The sequence below is a fragment of the Triticum dicoccoides genome, chromosome 2B, assembly GCF_002162155.2.
Source record: "Triticum dicoccoides isolate Atlit2015 ecotype Zavitan chromosome 2B, WEW_v2.0, whole genome shotgun sequence".
Lineage (NCBI taxonomy): Eukaryota > Viridiplantae > Streptophyta > Magnoliopsida > Poales > Poaceae > Triticum > Triticum dicoccoides.
In genome coordinates, this window is record NC_041383.1 from 113954590 (window position 1) to 113971556 (window position 16967).

Here is a 16967-nt window from a genome sequence, read left to right on the forward strand (position 1 = left end):
CACATAGTTTCAACTATCTAGTATCAACTCGACTAGAAGCGTTCTGACCAGAAGGCGTACATGAACTAAATCTTTCATATCAGGGTAGAATAAGATGTTGTTTCTTGAGAAACATGATGCAATAGATTTTTTGTCACATGATCCACTTATATTTTTGTCACACGATCCAATTATATTATTGTAGGCACAGAACATTAAAGAGTTATAAGCATTAGATATTGATGAACCTCAAATAGGTACCATTGCTATAGACTGTAGTTATTTACAGCTCCTGAATTTGTCACCCTGTCAATAATTTATCTGACACTCAAAAGAACTTGATCAGATGCAAGTAAATTCAATTACCAATTGTAGTTACTTTTTTATTGCCTCATATCAGCACACACTTGGGTGCATGTTGTTGTATACATGGTGCTAGTTTTATATTTGCATTAGTGTTATTTTTGCATTTTTGTTTGCTACTGCCAGAAAGTTTTTTATTTTTGCATGTCTATTGTTATTTTTGCATTAGTGTTGGAAATTGTCATGAAGTTTTATATTTTCTTTCTATAGGATGGACGAGCTGAATAGAGAAATAGTGGCGACGTTGAAAAATGGTGCAAGCTAGTTACCGCTCTATCGAGCGGTCAACGCGCTAGAGTGGCTGATACAACATTGTGCAGCATGCTGCAGATACCATCTATTAAGATGCGTACCCTTCTGATTAGGTATATGATTGAGAACTTTGATGCCAGCAAGTCCAGATTCATTATAGAAGAGCAGATTGGGGAGGTGACTCTCGGTGCGGTCGACGTCAAGTGCATCTTTAACCTCGAGAACCAAGGACTCTCCGCTTCGGACATTCTGATTGAAGAAGGAGAAGACATGAAGGAGCGGGTGCCGCAACAATTTCTCAGTAAGACATCAGAAAACATAGTGATAGATAATCTCATTGAGGACATAATTAAAAGTAAAGCCACCGACGACGATTTTCTTCGGAAATTAGTCCTTGTCCTGTTAGGACCAATTATTGCTCCCATGTCGAGCAAGATTGTGCCAAAGCAGTACTACGCTTTGGTCCATGTGAAACGTATTTCAAAGATTAACTGGAATGCCTTCACCCTGCGTGTTCTCCTTGATTGCCTTCGCATAGTCAAGAAAGGCAAACACCTACGCCAATGGCCGAAAGGCAATTTGACTCTGTTGCAGGTACACAAATGAGACCTGTTGCATAATGTCAATTATTATATCATTGCAATTTTATGTGATGTATTGAACTAACTCTAAATTCTTATATTTTTTGTAGTACTTGTACTGGGAGAAGGTGCAACCTGTCGAAGGCGATTGCGCCTATAATTCCAATTTGTCCATACAACCTCTTATGAGGAACTGGACCAAAGGTGCAGCCACTAGGAGAGATTGGTTCGACTATGACAATGGGCACGGCCGTGGTAACGTCAAGGTAAGTCATTGTGTTCTGTCTTTCTTAAATGTTTTGTAACTAAATAATATTTATTTTTAATTCATCACATGTACTTCAATATCGCATGCAGATCGAAAATAATATCACCCAAGAGTATAGGGCGCAGGAGCCCAAAATCCCATATAATGTGCCTACCATGAAGCCAAAAACCAAACCTACAAATGGAAACGCAAAGAAGTCGACGACAGCCCCAATGTCGGAAGATTTGATGGAGCTTCTAATGAAGTGGTGCATGGACTTCATACACACCCAGATGAGGCAAATCCCTAATCAAGTTGCTGAGGTGTGACACCATAACATAATAGTTTACAGTTTGTTCCCTATTTTAAACCATACAAGCATTATTAACTTTATATATCTATTGCAGAGGTTGTTGGAGAAGATGAACAAATCAGGTGTCATGTACAAGCCGGCTGCTGCCGTGCCATCTGTGGACAATGATGTGGATCAAGAAGTGGATTCGTTCGAGAATGGTCCATATGAAAAGAAGGAATTCGTGTACAAGGATGACATAGACTCACACGGAGAGCCTGTCATTGACATGACGCAGCCTGATGAAGTGGTACCCAACCATAAATCCATACCTGAGGTACTATGTATATATATTTCTGTCTATAATTTTCTCCTTCCATCTTTTTACGGGCTGAAATGTTCACACCATTTTGTTTGCCAAACAGAAAACCCCAGCAAAGATGAATGGATACAAGGAAGCTTCACCTATTAAGCGTAATGATGAATGTGGCGCTACACCCGAAAACCCTTGGGTCGTTGGTAATTCTACACAAGCACCTTCATCGGACATAGACATTTGTCCATCTTCTGTCAGCAAGTTAATGGCTAAGGCGAATGGGAAAAAGTGTGCAACAGTCGATAAGGATGAGGAAGTTATGTCCGGTAAGCGGAAGCAGACCGTTCCCAAAAAATTTGAATCCCCCTATGCACTTGACAAGCCCAGCAGGTGTACCAACCATGGTCAGAAACCCACCGGTACCCGTTCTGCTAGTAGGGGTATCGTAACTAACTTTCTTGGTTTGTTGTATACTACGAATGCATATGATCACCATTGTTGACGTTCATATTATTTCATGCAGCTCTCTTTTCTGAAATTGATGAGCCAGAGGGTGTGGCAGATGAGTTGACGCCGGAAATAATTGATGCAGCTATTTCATTTGTCGAGTTAGCTTCTAGCACCGACAAGAATAAGGGGAAGAAAATTTACTACAGTGAAGAGCGTGGCATATCTCTGACATCCGAAAGGATTCGACCGGTACTAACTCATAGATGGTTGTCGGACGATGTAAGTACTACTTGCATGTTCTGTTATTTAAATTGTCAATAATCTATGTCTCAACTTTCAACATGTAATGCCCTGATATTCTATGAAGGTTATTGATGCTTATATGGGACATTTTGAGCTGCGCGTTGGTCGTGATCGTTACCTCTGTCCAGCGTGGAGGTCCAAATTCCTTGTAGATCGTGCTATCGCACAAGACGATCCATTGCCGTCGAGCTGCAACATGGACAGTGCTCTGTCCAAACCTGGAGCGGTTAATAGAGTCACGAAAGAGTATACTGTGCATGATAAGGTATGTTATGTTTGTAATTCTTCACTTCAGGACATTTCATCTAGTATTTCGTTTGATCCTTAATGGTTTTTTGCAGTGTAGACGTATATCGCGTTGAATATCGAAAATGCCCACTGTATGATCGTGGTCATGCACTTGATCAAGCAAGAATTCCAAGTTCTCGATTCACTCTATCCTCTGGAGCTGACAGAAAAGACTGTGAAAGCACTGGTAATATAACCAACATTTGTATCATTGGTCTTACATGTTGTTTATGATTCTTCTTTAACACTATCCTCTTTATAGCGAATGGCTATAGCAAACGATATGCGCCAAGCAAATCTTATTACACCAGGGAAATATCCGGATGTAAGTAAGTGGCCTATCAAGGAGTATGACATGCCGCAGCAAGAGGATGGGTGAGTTAGTAGGAATCATGCACATTCAAACAACAATACACATGTTCCTATTGCCCACCGCTAATGTTTGCATATATACCAGGAACTCTTGTGGCCTTTTTGCCATAGAATGTCTAGAGCATTGGGACGGGGACCGAATGACCCGCAATTTTTCACAGGTATGCTGTTATTTACGTTTGTAGAGTTGCTACTATGGTCGGGTACAAAATTCGGTTCATGTAACCTGTATGTCATTTTTTGCAGGCCAGCGTTGACGCAAGGAGAAGACGTTTCGTCGCCGAGTTGATTATGTCACCTTCGAACACAATGGAGTGTGTGAGGAACAAAATTTGCGAAATCGCAAGGAAAAGGCGCGCCTGAAGAATTCATGCGGTATGCAAGAGTCAAGTTTTAGTGCTTTGGATTTAGTCCGGTCGAAGGTTTCGACGGCATGATTATCTTACGGTTTCTATCATTTTTATGTAATAAACAGGGCATCTTATATATTGTGACACATACATGTGTATGTGTCAGTCAAACAATAGGCTGGTACTAGACAATTCGGTCATACAATTCGCTCGGAGAAGACAATTTGGTCATACCAATAAAGTTTTGGCTTCAACTATCAATTGTTCTTGCTTAATATTTTTCTCGTTCTCCAGTTTTTCATAATTGTATTTATCATATTCATAGTATTCGCATTCTATTTTTCTCTTCAACTACTCTCCGAAGTTTCATATTAAAATTTTCACATTCTTTACTTTTTTTAAAACTCTATCAAACTTTAGCCTTGTGCCTTAGCTATCTGCATGTCATCATCTTGCATAATCTCCTGGTAATTCCCCCTCATCACATGATTATGAAAAGTAGTCATGTTAGCTATATAAATATATCGAGGCAGAACGTATTACACAGATGAAAATTAGTCATGTCAGCTCGTTGGCTCTATCGCGTGTTATCAGACATCATGTTTTTCTATTTTGTTTCACAAGCCCGTCGTTTTTTTATTTTACGTATAATTTACTTTTGGGACGTGATTAATTGATGGATGGAACGATGAGTGAGCCCAGCCGGAATTTCAGGTGCGGTTGTAAATTACACGTGCATGCATGGCTGGGTTAGTTGCATTATCAAAGGAATAGTTGGGCCATCATTTGAATACATGGAAACAACGACCGTGGTTGATTTTGGCAACGAGTGGTTCCCCTTTTCTCATTTCCCTTCCAAATCCCTTGCCCTCTCTCTCCATTTGCACCTCCAAATCTCCATGGCGTAAGCATGACAGCGAGCTGGGCGTCGGGCGGCGGCGGCTGCGGCGAGAAAAGCGGTGGCGACCGCAAGTTAGGTCGAACCCTGGGTCCTGGTAGCAGGTGGGGCGGATTCAGTGGAACAGTATGCAGTGGCGGCGGATCGAGTGGAACAGGGGAGGGGGTTTCGTGGGCGGCGGAGGGCCGGGAGAACCGACGGCTAGGGTTTCTTCAGTGCTACACTTTGGTGGCAAAAATGTATGTTCTTTACCGTTCTTCTTTACATCCCAGCATTGTCGCCCACAAATCATGACCTGTGGCCCTTACAAGCTCCATCTATTTGGTCATCAGGAAACTCCGGGTGGTCGTGTGTGCATAAATGCAGACAATTTTGATAGCGTATTAGTGGGTTGTGTGTTTGAGGTTAGTGTACTGAGCATGATCTTCAAACTAGTACTGCTACTGCGGTCAAGATGCAAAAAAGTTCAGTGTTTAACGCTTGCAGTGACAAGTTCAATTATAGATTGACTTGAATTGCTCATGATTTATTTAGGATGATGACACTTCTGAGTATGTTGAATGGGTTGATGGGGAGTGGGATAGCAAAGCAAAGTCAGTCATTAAGTATCTTGCCATGAAGAACAAGAAACTGGAGACTAAGATTATAGAATTTGAAGCTGAAATTAAAAGGAATGAGAAAGAAAAGAGGGCAATGGTTAAGATGCACAAGGAAATATTGCTCTATAGGGATAGGATTTTAGGATTTGGAGGTCTTCTGTATCTTGGCCTGCTTGCCACTATGATTGCTGTCATAGTTACCAAGTAGATTGTTCATAAAGTTATTGACATCATTGTAGTTGACATGATGAAATCCTGATGAATTATTTGCTATTTAGTTTATGGGAAAAGTTTAATAGACATTGCAGCAGAAATAACATGGGGCCATCATGATTGGTAGACAATGCACTTTTGGCATGTTCTACATTTGGCAGACACTACACTTTTGTCTTGTTCTATATTTGGTAAGTGATGCACATGGGCACATCACATAGCAACACTACTGATTTGTGCAGCAGCCCACTTCATTGCCTTGTTGCAACATAGGAGCAACATGTAGCAGCACCTACACCTTTGATTCAACACTGAAGCAAAACAACAGTACATATTCAATATTCTGAAATTTAACTGAACTTCACACTTAGGGTAGGCAGTAGATATTCAGTTCTTTAGCCACAAAGAACCCGACCAAACCGTACCGATTGCATAACTTATATAATTACCTGGAGAAAAACACACCTAACCAACATCAAGCCCAAAAAAAATTTTGATCAAAGAAGGGCTAGCCCCTTCCAATTTTCTTTACTGAAAACCACCAAAGTTGACAACCAAGTTCAGTCTAAAAAGAGAAGGACTAAATCTCTACCAGCATGACATCGCAACATCCCAGAAGGCCAACACAGGCCAGCCAAACGGCGCAATGACCCAAACAAATTCACAAGCGACGACACAATCCACCCTACATCGATCATTATTACATCAAAAGCAACCATGGAGCTGAAGGAGCCCAGCAGCAACTAGGAGAACAGCAAACTTATATGCTGAAACATATAACAGCATACCTAATATATCCAGCAGCTTCCTCCTCCTTCAGCAACTATGCCCATCTTCACTTCTTCGGAAATTTGAGGCGGCGTGAGCGGCGCACCACACACGGAGAAGACTTCTTCTTGACTGCTGTCCTGTTCGACAGCTGTTCCACCGGATCCTGAGCCACCTGATCCTGAGCCACCTCCTCTTCTTCCACCTTCACTATGTCAGGGTGGAGAGGAAGGAGCTGACGTCGATGGGCATTGTGTTGCCACACTCGACGGTGACCGGCGCTACCATCTGCACGCCGTCCTCCTCGCCCTCCTCAGGGTCATCAGGGATGAGCAGTACCTCATCCACGTCGTCCTCCACGACGTCAGAGCCCAACGGCAGGAATGGCTTCGGCACGTGGCGGACCTGGTAGTTTGGGCTCATGGGCGCAGGGAGAGCGAGCTTGACGTCGACGCGCTCCACCCTCGACGCGACGCATGCTGGATCTGACCGCAGTGTCATGGTGGTGGAGCGGTACATCCACCACCTTGCACGCTGAATAGTGGACTCGCTCAGCATGGCCTCTCGCATTGCCCAGACGAGGAGGAGAGCTGGCGGGACACCGCAGCCGTAGGGGAAGGCGCGCTTCTTCTCGGCGTCGGTGAGGACTTTAACGAGGCCACGCGCGTGGTTTACCAACATCTCCGTGCTGGGGAAACAGCCGCACACCTCCGCCAACTGGGCGCGCCACCCCTCGTCATCGCCGGCGAGCTCCATCATCGCTCTCTGCCAGCCGATGCTTTTCTCCATGGAGGCGGCTGCAGTGGTCGCCGGCGGGGGTTTTCTCGATGTACTGTAGGTGGGGATAAGGGGAGTTCGAACCGGCGCGCGATGTAGGTGGGTGAATGTGTGGTGGGGAGTGGTAAGTTACTTATTTAATGGCAGTGAGGACGTGGGGAGGGGAAATGTACAATATTCTTTCTACCTCCCGCCCCGGTCACTAGCTTCCAATCCATTATTATGGCATATGATTTTTTTTATTTTTTTATTTTTGCGAGAAAATATTATGGCATTTGATTGTTCTACTGTAGTCAATAAGGTGAAGAATGTGACAACTGATAGATCTCAAATAGGTGCCATAATATATGACATCAAAAGTAGGGCTCTTAAGTTTAAATCTTGTATGTTTACTCATGTCAGCCGATCATGTAATGTGGCAGCTCATGTTCTTGCTAGATCTGCAGAACACGGCTCTGGGTCCTGCTGGTTTAATGTTGTACCTGATGTAATAAGGACCATCATTTGTACTGAAACATTTGCTGAATGAATGTAATGCAACTGCCCATTGACAAAAAAAACACAGTGGCATTGCAATATATTATTCTCAAGCATGTATAACTAATTTATTTAGGTCAGATTTTGTTGCTTATTGAGAGATGTAAAAGGTTGACACTCGCACTTAAACCTGGTAATAGTTTCAAAACCAAACTGAAGTGGTCCCAAACCATACGACTCTACCTCTTCCATCCAAACCTGGTAATAGTTTTTTCCGACTGACATTTTTTGGAAAATGCGTGCCATCTCTCCTCAAACGTGGTCGTGGACGTGTTGTAGTACAGAAGAGTTCGGAACTCCTTCAAGGACTTGTGACTGAGGTGAATCTTCATATTTTTTTCTATATGCCACGTGCATATACGGTGCCACACGTCTGGCAAGACTTCGCGAATAGCCTTGATCATCGCAGCGTCGGCGTATGTGATTACACTCTTTGGCATCTTTTGACACATGCACCTCAAAAAAGTCTGCAGCAGCCACATGTATGTCTATTCGGTCTCGTACGAGACTATGGCACAACCAAAAATAGTGGTCTTCCGGTGATTGTTAAGACCAACAAAAGGTATGAATGGCATACCATAGCGGTTCATCTTGTACGTGCTGTCAAATACAAGCACGTCCCCGAAGTCCTCGTAGTCATGACGAGACTGGGAGTCACACCAGAACATCCTATTCAAGTGTAAGCTAGGATCCCTCTGTTTCCTACTGGCCATGATGCCTATGGCTGTGGCAGCATCACCTTTTGAAAGCAGCTTCCTCTTCTCCCTGGCGCAAAGGTTGTATATTTCACGCCTGGTAAAACCAACACCGCCATACCATACATGTTTGCTGATGAAGGAATCCATCATGTCATGAATTCTAATCCCTGCAGCTCCCATGGACATTATCTCATGCTTCTGGTACTCTTTGATTTTTCTGTGGGACCAAAGAAAAAGTACCTCGTCCGGTCCTGCCAACATATGGCTATGCTTGTCCTCAAAACTTTCAACATACCAAAGCCCACGCTTTTGGTCAAGCTTGACGGTCAGATGTGCTTCACAAAAGCAGCGTGTCTCGGGTCTGAGCCTACGGCTGTGTCCTTCCTCTGTTAGCAACTTGCTGTCACGTTTCCCTTGTCTGGAACAAACAAACCGCCTATAACGCATATGATGTGACTCAGTTTTGCCATACTTGACCTTATTCTTTCTAATGCTGAAACCAGTAACTCTAGCATAGCTGTAGAAATCATACGCAGCATCGTGAGACATAAAAGCCATTTCCATTATCTGCATCAACTTATCCCTCTTATCATCTGCACTAGCAGTATCTTGGACATTCTTTGCCCCATCAACTTCTATCACCTACACAATCAAAACATATCCATGAAAACAACTTTCTATGGTTTAACATTACTTCCATAGAACATTGATTACACAAATACCTCACTCATGATGACCGACGACTGCCCATCCCCAGGATCAGGTGCATGTAATGATTCATCGTTAAGGCCTGTCTCCGCGTCGGATTCACCGTAATAGTCATACGCATTATGACATTCGGAAATGAACTGAAAAATACAACACAAATACATAATTACTTAGCATATAATATTCCAGAATGAATTCAATTTGCATGCCAACAAAAATTTTCACTTACGTACCTGACTAATGTAATCTTCATTCGAGAGCTCCGAATTGTTTTCCTGACCATCATCATGCTCATCCATCTATAAAATTTCAACACAAAAATATAATGTTGTCGGATGGCACCAAAAAATTACAACATGATAATGCCACTCACATTAAAATCTTCCCATTCGTTCCCATTCTCTGACTGATCTCCAAGATCTGAATTTTCATCATCTGACCAATCTTCTATCCAGTCTTTCATCAGTTCTCCAAACTCCATGTCTACCATCATATCAGTTAACTCCTCGTCCGCCATTTCCTACAACAAATAATATGTATCATCACATATGCAAACATTATCAATGCTGACATATACAACACCTAGCGCACGATCACAGATGTTAGATAAACTTTCCCAACCGGAGAGTGCCCCAACCGAGGGCATTCAGATCGTGCACACAACCGACGCCAACGACCTCTGACCACCCATGGATCCTCCCCCCTCTCCACACCGGTCATCGGCGTTAAGGTAAGGTTAGGTTAACCCTAGAAAGAAGAAACCCACTTTAGCCCGCGTCATCACTGTGTATAGCACGACGAGCAGCACTAGCAGAACAAGATCTGCGATGGCCTGGATCGCCGGAAAGCTAGGTTACCCGCCCCGCTAGGTTAACCACTACGACGAAAACAACGGTAGTTCGTTTGATGCTGCTGCGAGCGAGACAAACATGGGGAAACGGGATGCGGTACCTGCGAGCGCTGGAGATTCACAACGGTGCCGCGCGCGCTCTTGGACGAGATCGTCGGCGATGAGATCGCCGCCGCCGATAATCCTACAGAACCTCAACAGAATGATGGTGGAGCTGCGTGATTGATTGACCTGCATGATTGATGGATCGGCCGTCAGCAGGTCGTACCTGGTCGTGGGGCCGTCGGCAGGTCGTACCTTTTTTTCTCGGATGTCACCGTATACATACGTATGGGGTATACAGGTTATACGGGGCTTGGATATGGGCTACGGGGCTTGGATATGGGCAGTGGCGGGCCCGAAAATAAAATAAAAGGCAAGGGTTAAGAATACCCCTAAAAAATTGAGTTAGGGGGTGCACCGGAACAGGCCTCCTGTTGCCGTGGATGAACCGTTCTCTTCTTTTCGAAGACTACTTTGGTTACCTTGAGCAGTATTATTGCCGAAATGGAAACGCTGTTTTTGCGCGTCTCGCCTGAGTATGGTTCTAAAAGGCTCATCGCTGCAGCAGCTAAACAGGTACTAATCTGAATTGTGATATTTACTTGATGAGTGCTCTGCTAATTTACTTGTTCACGCCCCTACTTGGTATCAAGTGTATGGAGACAGAGACAGAGTTAATTGCTAAAATCGCTGGCCATGGTCGACTGGCTGAGCCTTATGTTGAGCAGAGCCAAAAGATCATGGACCAAGCACTTGCCTTCAGCATGGCAGATGGTACACTCACTATTCCAGCTGGCTCCATTCTCCCAGCTGCTTGCTTTAGGGTACGCTATGCAAAATACAAATATATATTGTCAACGCATGCCATTTGTACTTTTGTAGTATTAATCGCTTGTTCACTACGTACTTTTTTGACACCGTTTGAAATCGATTTCTGTATCCAAGTGTATCACAGAGGAGGGCAGGTTGAAGATAATGGGAATGTCCGACCTGAATGCTGATGATTTTTATGTTGGCGGTAAGGTCCGGCACGTTGGCTTAATGGTCCTGATCAACTACAGAGGCCCTCACTCTAAGCAAATCTCTGCTGCCATGCTCGTATATATGTTCACGCCTATTGAAATGTGTACATATACGTAGGTCTGTGTCCTGTATGCAGTACCTGTAGTATCTGTCTCCCACTGTATGTACGTGTATCTTAGGAGACAAGATACCGATCGCACCCTTATACCTATATATATGTGTCTAGTGCACGATCAATCAATTATCGTTGCACCAAATCATTCTCTACACGGTATCTATCGCAAGTCGATCTCCCAGCTTCCGCTAACCCTAGCCGCCGCCTCGGGCCGCCGCCGCCGCCGTGATCTCCCGCCGCCGCCGACACCGCCCCAAGCCGCCGCCTCCACCTCCCCTCCCCGCACACCCTCCCTCCACTGCGCGCCTCCCTCCCCACGCCGCGCCGCATCTCCCCGCCGCGCCGCCTTCCTCTCGCCGCCGCGCCGCTCCTCTCTAGCCGCGCCGCCTCCTCCTTATCCACGACCCCGCCGCCATGTTGTCCAACGCCTCCACCTACTCCAACCCCTTCGCCGTCGACCCCGCCGAGATCCGCGACATCAACGTCCACGCACGCGTCCCCGTCATCCTCGACGCCTCCAACTCCAGGTACTTTGCGTGGAAGACATACTTCACGCTGCTCTTCCGCGAGAACAATCTCATGGACCACGTGGATGGCACCGTGGACTCCCGCGCCATGATGGACGACGCCGAGTGGACCGCGATCGACGCCATGATCATCCGGTGGTTCTTCACCACCATCTCCAAGGACGGTTCCACACGGTCGTGAGCGCCGGCGACGACGCCCGCGCCATGTGGGTCAAGCTGAACGGCCTCTTCACCGACAACAAGCTTCAGCGCCGCATTTTTTTGCAGCAGGAATTTTTTGACTGTCACCAGGATGAACAGTCCATTGATGACTACTGCCGCCGCCTGAAAACGTTGGCGGACGATCTCCGTGACATTGGAGCCAAGGTGGATGACGACCGCCTCCTCAGCACACTCACTGCCGGCCTCAACGAGGACTTCGGCAACGCCGCCTCCACCCTCACCTTGATGCCGGAGCCCTCCTTCCCCAAGTTTGTGGCGTACTTGAGGTTGGAGGAGCGCTGGATGAAGGAGGTCAAGAAGCGCGTGGAGCACCACGCCCTCGCCGCCGACACCTCACGCGGAGCCCCTCCGCTGGCCGCCCTACCCGTGTCGCGCCAGCAGCCGCCACCCCCCGCGCCTCCGGGGTACTTCCCCCTTCCGCCCGCGCCTCCAGCCCCTCCCGCTGCCCCCCCAGTAGCAGGGTGGCGGGCGCCGCGGCAACCGTCGTGGGGGCGGCCGCAAGCAGCAACAGGCGCCGCGGGGCCCTCGTCAGCAGCAGCAGCATGTGACTTCCCCATGGATGTACGGCACCAACCCGTGGATAGGCGTCGTCTACGCATACTCCATGTCGGTGCCTCGGGCTCCGGCTCCGGGCATCCTTGGGCCCCGCCCGGCGGGTCACCAGGCCCTCTTCGCCGCGCAGAACACCGCTCCTTACAGCGGCTATGGTGCCGGCCCCTGCCAGCGCCCGCCTACGGGTCCGCGCCGGCCTATGGCGTCGCCGCCGCGCCGGCTTATAGGGCCGCGCCCGCCTATGGCGCCGCCGCTCCGGCCTTCGGGGCTACTCCCGCGCCGGCCTACGGAGGGTTCTACCCTCCTCAGGTGCCGCCGCCGTGGGACCCGACCTTGCTCGCCGTACTGCACTCCGCCCCATCACGGAGCTCCTATGGTGGCGGTGGTGACTAGTACATGGACTCGGGTGCCACTGCTCACATGACTGCTCATCCCGGTAACCTCACGTCTGCCACTCCCGTTCATACTCCCACCTGTATCACCGTTAATAACGGTTCCTCCCGACCCATTACTCATGTTGGTCATATGTATTTTCCTTCTACTTCCACTCCTGTGCATATGTCTAATGTTCTTGTGTCTTCTAACTTAGTCACTAATCTCGTTTCCGTTCGTCGCCTTGCTCGTGAGAATCCTATAACTGTTGAATTTGACGATATCGGTTTTTCTGTGAAGGACGCCCATACACGGATGGTGCTCCACCGATGTGATAGCCCGGACGAGCTTTACCCAGTGCATCCCTCCGGCGCCACCACCACCCGTCGCCCCGCCACCTTCGCCGCCAGTGTCAATCTTTGGCATGCCCGTCTTGGTCACCCCAACTCCACCGTTATGCGTCAAATTCTTCAGAGTTTTTCCTTCTCATGTAATAAGGTCGACGATCACACTTGTGAGGCTTGCCGTCTTGGCAAGCACGTTCGTCTTCCCTTAGCGAGTCTACAAACATTTACACCTTTCCATTTCAGTTATTGCATAGTGATGTTTGGACGTCCCCGGTTGCTAGCACACGGGCTATTTATACTATCTGGTGATATTGGATGATTTTACTCATTATGTGTGGACCTTCCCTCTTTGTCGCAAGTCCGACGCTCTTGCCACACTCACCGCCTTTTATTCATATGTCACCACACAGTTCGGTTGTCCTATTCTCGCCTTGCAAACTAACAACGGCAAGGAGTTTGACAACGTCGCCGTCCATAATTTACTTGCGTCTCACGGCACCATCTTTCGCCTCGCCTACCCCTACACGTCTCAGCAGAATGGTCGCGCCGAGCGCGTCCTTCGCACGCTGAATGACTGTGTCCGCATGTTGCTCTTCCACTCCTACGTGCCTCCTTGGTTCTGGCCGGACGCGCTCGCGACCGCCAGCCTACTCATCGACATTCGCCCCTGCCGTTCCCGCTGGAACTACACCCCACACCAGCTCCTCTTCGGTGCGGTTCCATCTTATGATGGTCTTCGCATTTTCGGGTGTCTCTGTTATCCTAGCACCGCATCCACTGCTCCTCACAAACTCGCGCCCCGGTCCCTTCCTTGCATCTTTCTTGGCTATCCTCCCAACACCAAAGGTTACCGGTGCTATGATCTAGTCTCCCACCGCGTTTTCACTTCGCGGCATGTGTACTTTGATGAGCTCGTGTTCCCGTTTCAGCAGGTACCATCACCTTCGGAGTCTTCTGCGGTGCGGTTCGTCCCTGCCACCACCTCTGGCAGACCGCCCAGCCGCCCGGGTCCGGCCCTGCCCGCGCTCCCCGCGCCAGCGGCCCCTGGCGCTGCGGCTCCTGTCGCGGCCCCCGATGTAGTGACCTCCCCGGCCGCCCCCGACGCGGCCCCCATCGCGGTCCCCGTCGCCGCGGCCCCCGCGGCTGCCCCCGACGCGGCTTCCGCGTCGGCCCCCGCCGTGGCCCCCGTCGCCGTGGCCCCCGCCACCGCGGCCGCAGCCCTCACCGGTGTGGTCACCCGGGCTCGGACTGGGACGCTCTGTCCCAGCACGCGCTACCCGTCGGACGAGTACGCGTGCGCGGCTTCTACCTCGACACCATCCCCGCTCCCACCTCCGCTCGCGCAGCCCTTCGGGATCCGAACTGGCTAGCTGCGATGCGTGAGGAGTTTGACGCCCTGCAGCGCAACCGTACGTGGCAGCTTGTCCCGCGGCAACCCCGTGCTAATGTCATCACTGGCAAGTGGGTCTTCCGCCACAAGACTCGCCCTGACGTTCTCTCGAGCGCTACAAGGCACGTTGGGTGGTGCGCGGCTTTCGCCAGCGCGCCGGTGTGGACTTCACCGACACCTTCGCCCCGGTTATCAAACCGGGCACGATTCGCACTGTTCTCCAGCTTGCTGTTTCTTGTGCTTGGCCTGTCCACCAGCTCGATGTGTCCAATGCTTTCTTGCATGGCCATCTCGACGAGCAGGTGTTCTGTCAGCAGCCGACTGTTTTCGTCGACGCCGCCTATCCGGACCACGTGTGCTTGCTCTCCCGTTCTCTATACGGGTTGAAGCAGGCGCCTCGGGCCTGGTACTAGCGGATCGCGGCCTTCCTCTAGCAACATGGGTTCCGGTCCACACGGTCCGATGCCTCCCTGTTTGTCTACCACCAGGGCCCCGCCACCGCGTACCTCCTACTGTACGTCGATGACATCATCCTGACTGCGTCCTCGCCAGCACTTCTTCAGCAGATCACAGCTCGCCTCGGCACCGAGTTCGCTCTCAAGGACTTGGGGGCTCTCCACTACTTCCTCGGCATCGAGGTCGTGCGCCGGGCTACTGGCTTCTTCCTGCACCAGCAGAAGTACGCCTACGAGCTTCTGGAGCGAGCGGGCATGCTTAACTGCAAGCCCGCTTCCACACCTGTCGATACGAAGGCCAAGGTGTCCGCCGCCGAGGGCTCTCCGGCGTCCGATGCTCCCTTCTACCGCTCCATCATTGGTGTGCGCTTCAGTACCTCACAATGACGCGTCGGGACATTCAGTATGTTGTCCAGCAGGTGTGCCTTCACATGCACGCTCCCGGTGACACCCATTGGGCTCTCGTGAAACGTATACTTCAGTACATACGTGGCACCACAGCCATGGGTCTCACCCTGACGGCCTCGCCGGACACCAGCCTTGTCGCCTACTCCGACGCTGACTGGGCTGGGTGTCCCGACACTCGACGCTCCACTTCCGGCTACTGTGTCTATCTCGGGCCCTCTCTGATTTCGTGGTCGTCTAAACGACAACCCACGGTATCACGATCGAGCGCCGAGGCCGAGTATCGGGCCGTGGCCAACACCGTCGCGGACTGTTCATGGCTACGACAACTACTTCAGGAGTTGCTCTGTGAGGTCACCAAGGTGACGCTCGTCTACTGCGATAACGTCTCCGCGGTGTACCTCGCTGCCAACCCTGTCCATCACCGACGGACGAAGCACATCGAGCTCGACATCCACTTCGTCCGGGAGCACGTAGCACTTGGTCGTGTTCGTGTTCTACATGTGCCCTCCGATCAGCAGTTCGCCGATGTGATGACGAAGGGACTGCCCACCTCGACTTTCGAGGGTTTTCGGTCCAGTCTTTGCGTCACAGGCGACGCTTCGACTGTAGGGGGTGTTGAACATGTGTACATGTACGTAGGTCTGGGTCCTGTATGCAGTACCTGTAGTATCTGTCTCCCTCTGTATGTACGTGTATTTTAGGAGACAAGATACCGGTCGCACCCCTTGTACCTATATATGTGACTAGTGCACGATCAATCAATTATCGATGCACCAAATCATTCTCTACAATGCCTCTGCCCAGACCGTGTGGTTTGCCTAATATAATTTCCAGTATTCATGCTTCAACATGGCCATATATAAGATTCCCATCACCAATTGTAAAATGATGCTTTGAAGGGCCTCGCAGAGGAGTATTCTTTTGCATGTAAGTTGCTGGCTGATGAACCCAGTGCAAACAATGATGATATGTCTGACATTTCTGAAGACATCCGGTACCGTTTGCTGGAACTTCTGTTCATTATTCATGACACCGTCCCTTTCGAATCTGCTATCGACTATGATTCGATTAAACATTTTCGTATTGCCATGGGAAACGCGCATACAAAGTATGACCTGAGTACTAATGTTATTTTGTATTTCGCTATATTGTTATGTCAAAAGTGTAATTTTGTGGTGTGTTGTCAGGAACCTATCTGAACCAAGAGAAGAAGTTGCAAGTGCAAATGAGGTTTCCTATGCTAAATCTGATGAGATTTCCATTTTAAAAACTCCAACTCCATTGCCACGGTATGATGTCAATAATAAACATTATCTTGTTGCATTCATTACGTTGGTGCAAAGTGGCATTTACCGGCGTGTTGCTCCTTGTATGGTGTCAGGGATCAATGCGAATAATGGAAGTGGAAGCGACATGTGAGTTTTCTCCTGATATCACTGGTGCGATTATTTCTAAAATACCAACCAAGAGTGCTGCTCCTGCTACTCCATCGTCATTGTATGGTGTCAATAATAACCATTATCTTGTTTTTCTTATTGCATTTATCATGTTGGTGCGAATGATATTTACCGGTGTGGAGGAATGCCAGTGCTGCCCTCTTGGGCCCGAGTGGGCCACGATTCTAAAAAAAAAGCTCTTCTCTTAGAGTCCTCAAAAGAACTTGCAATAGGTCC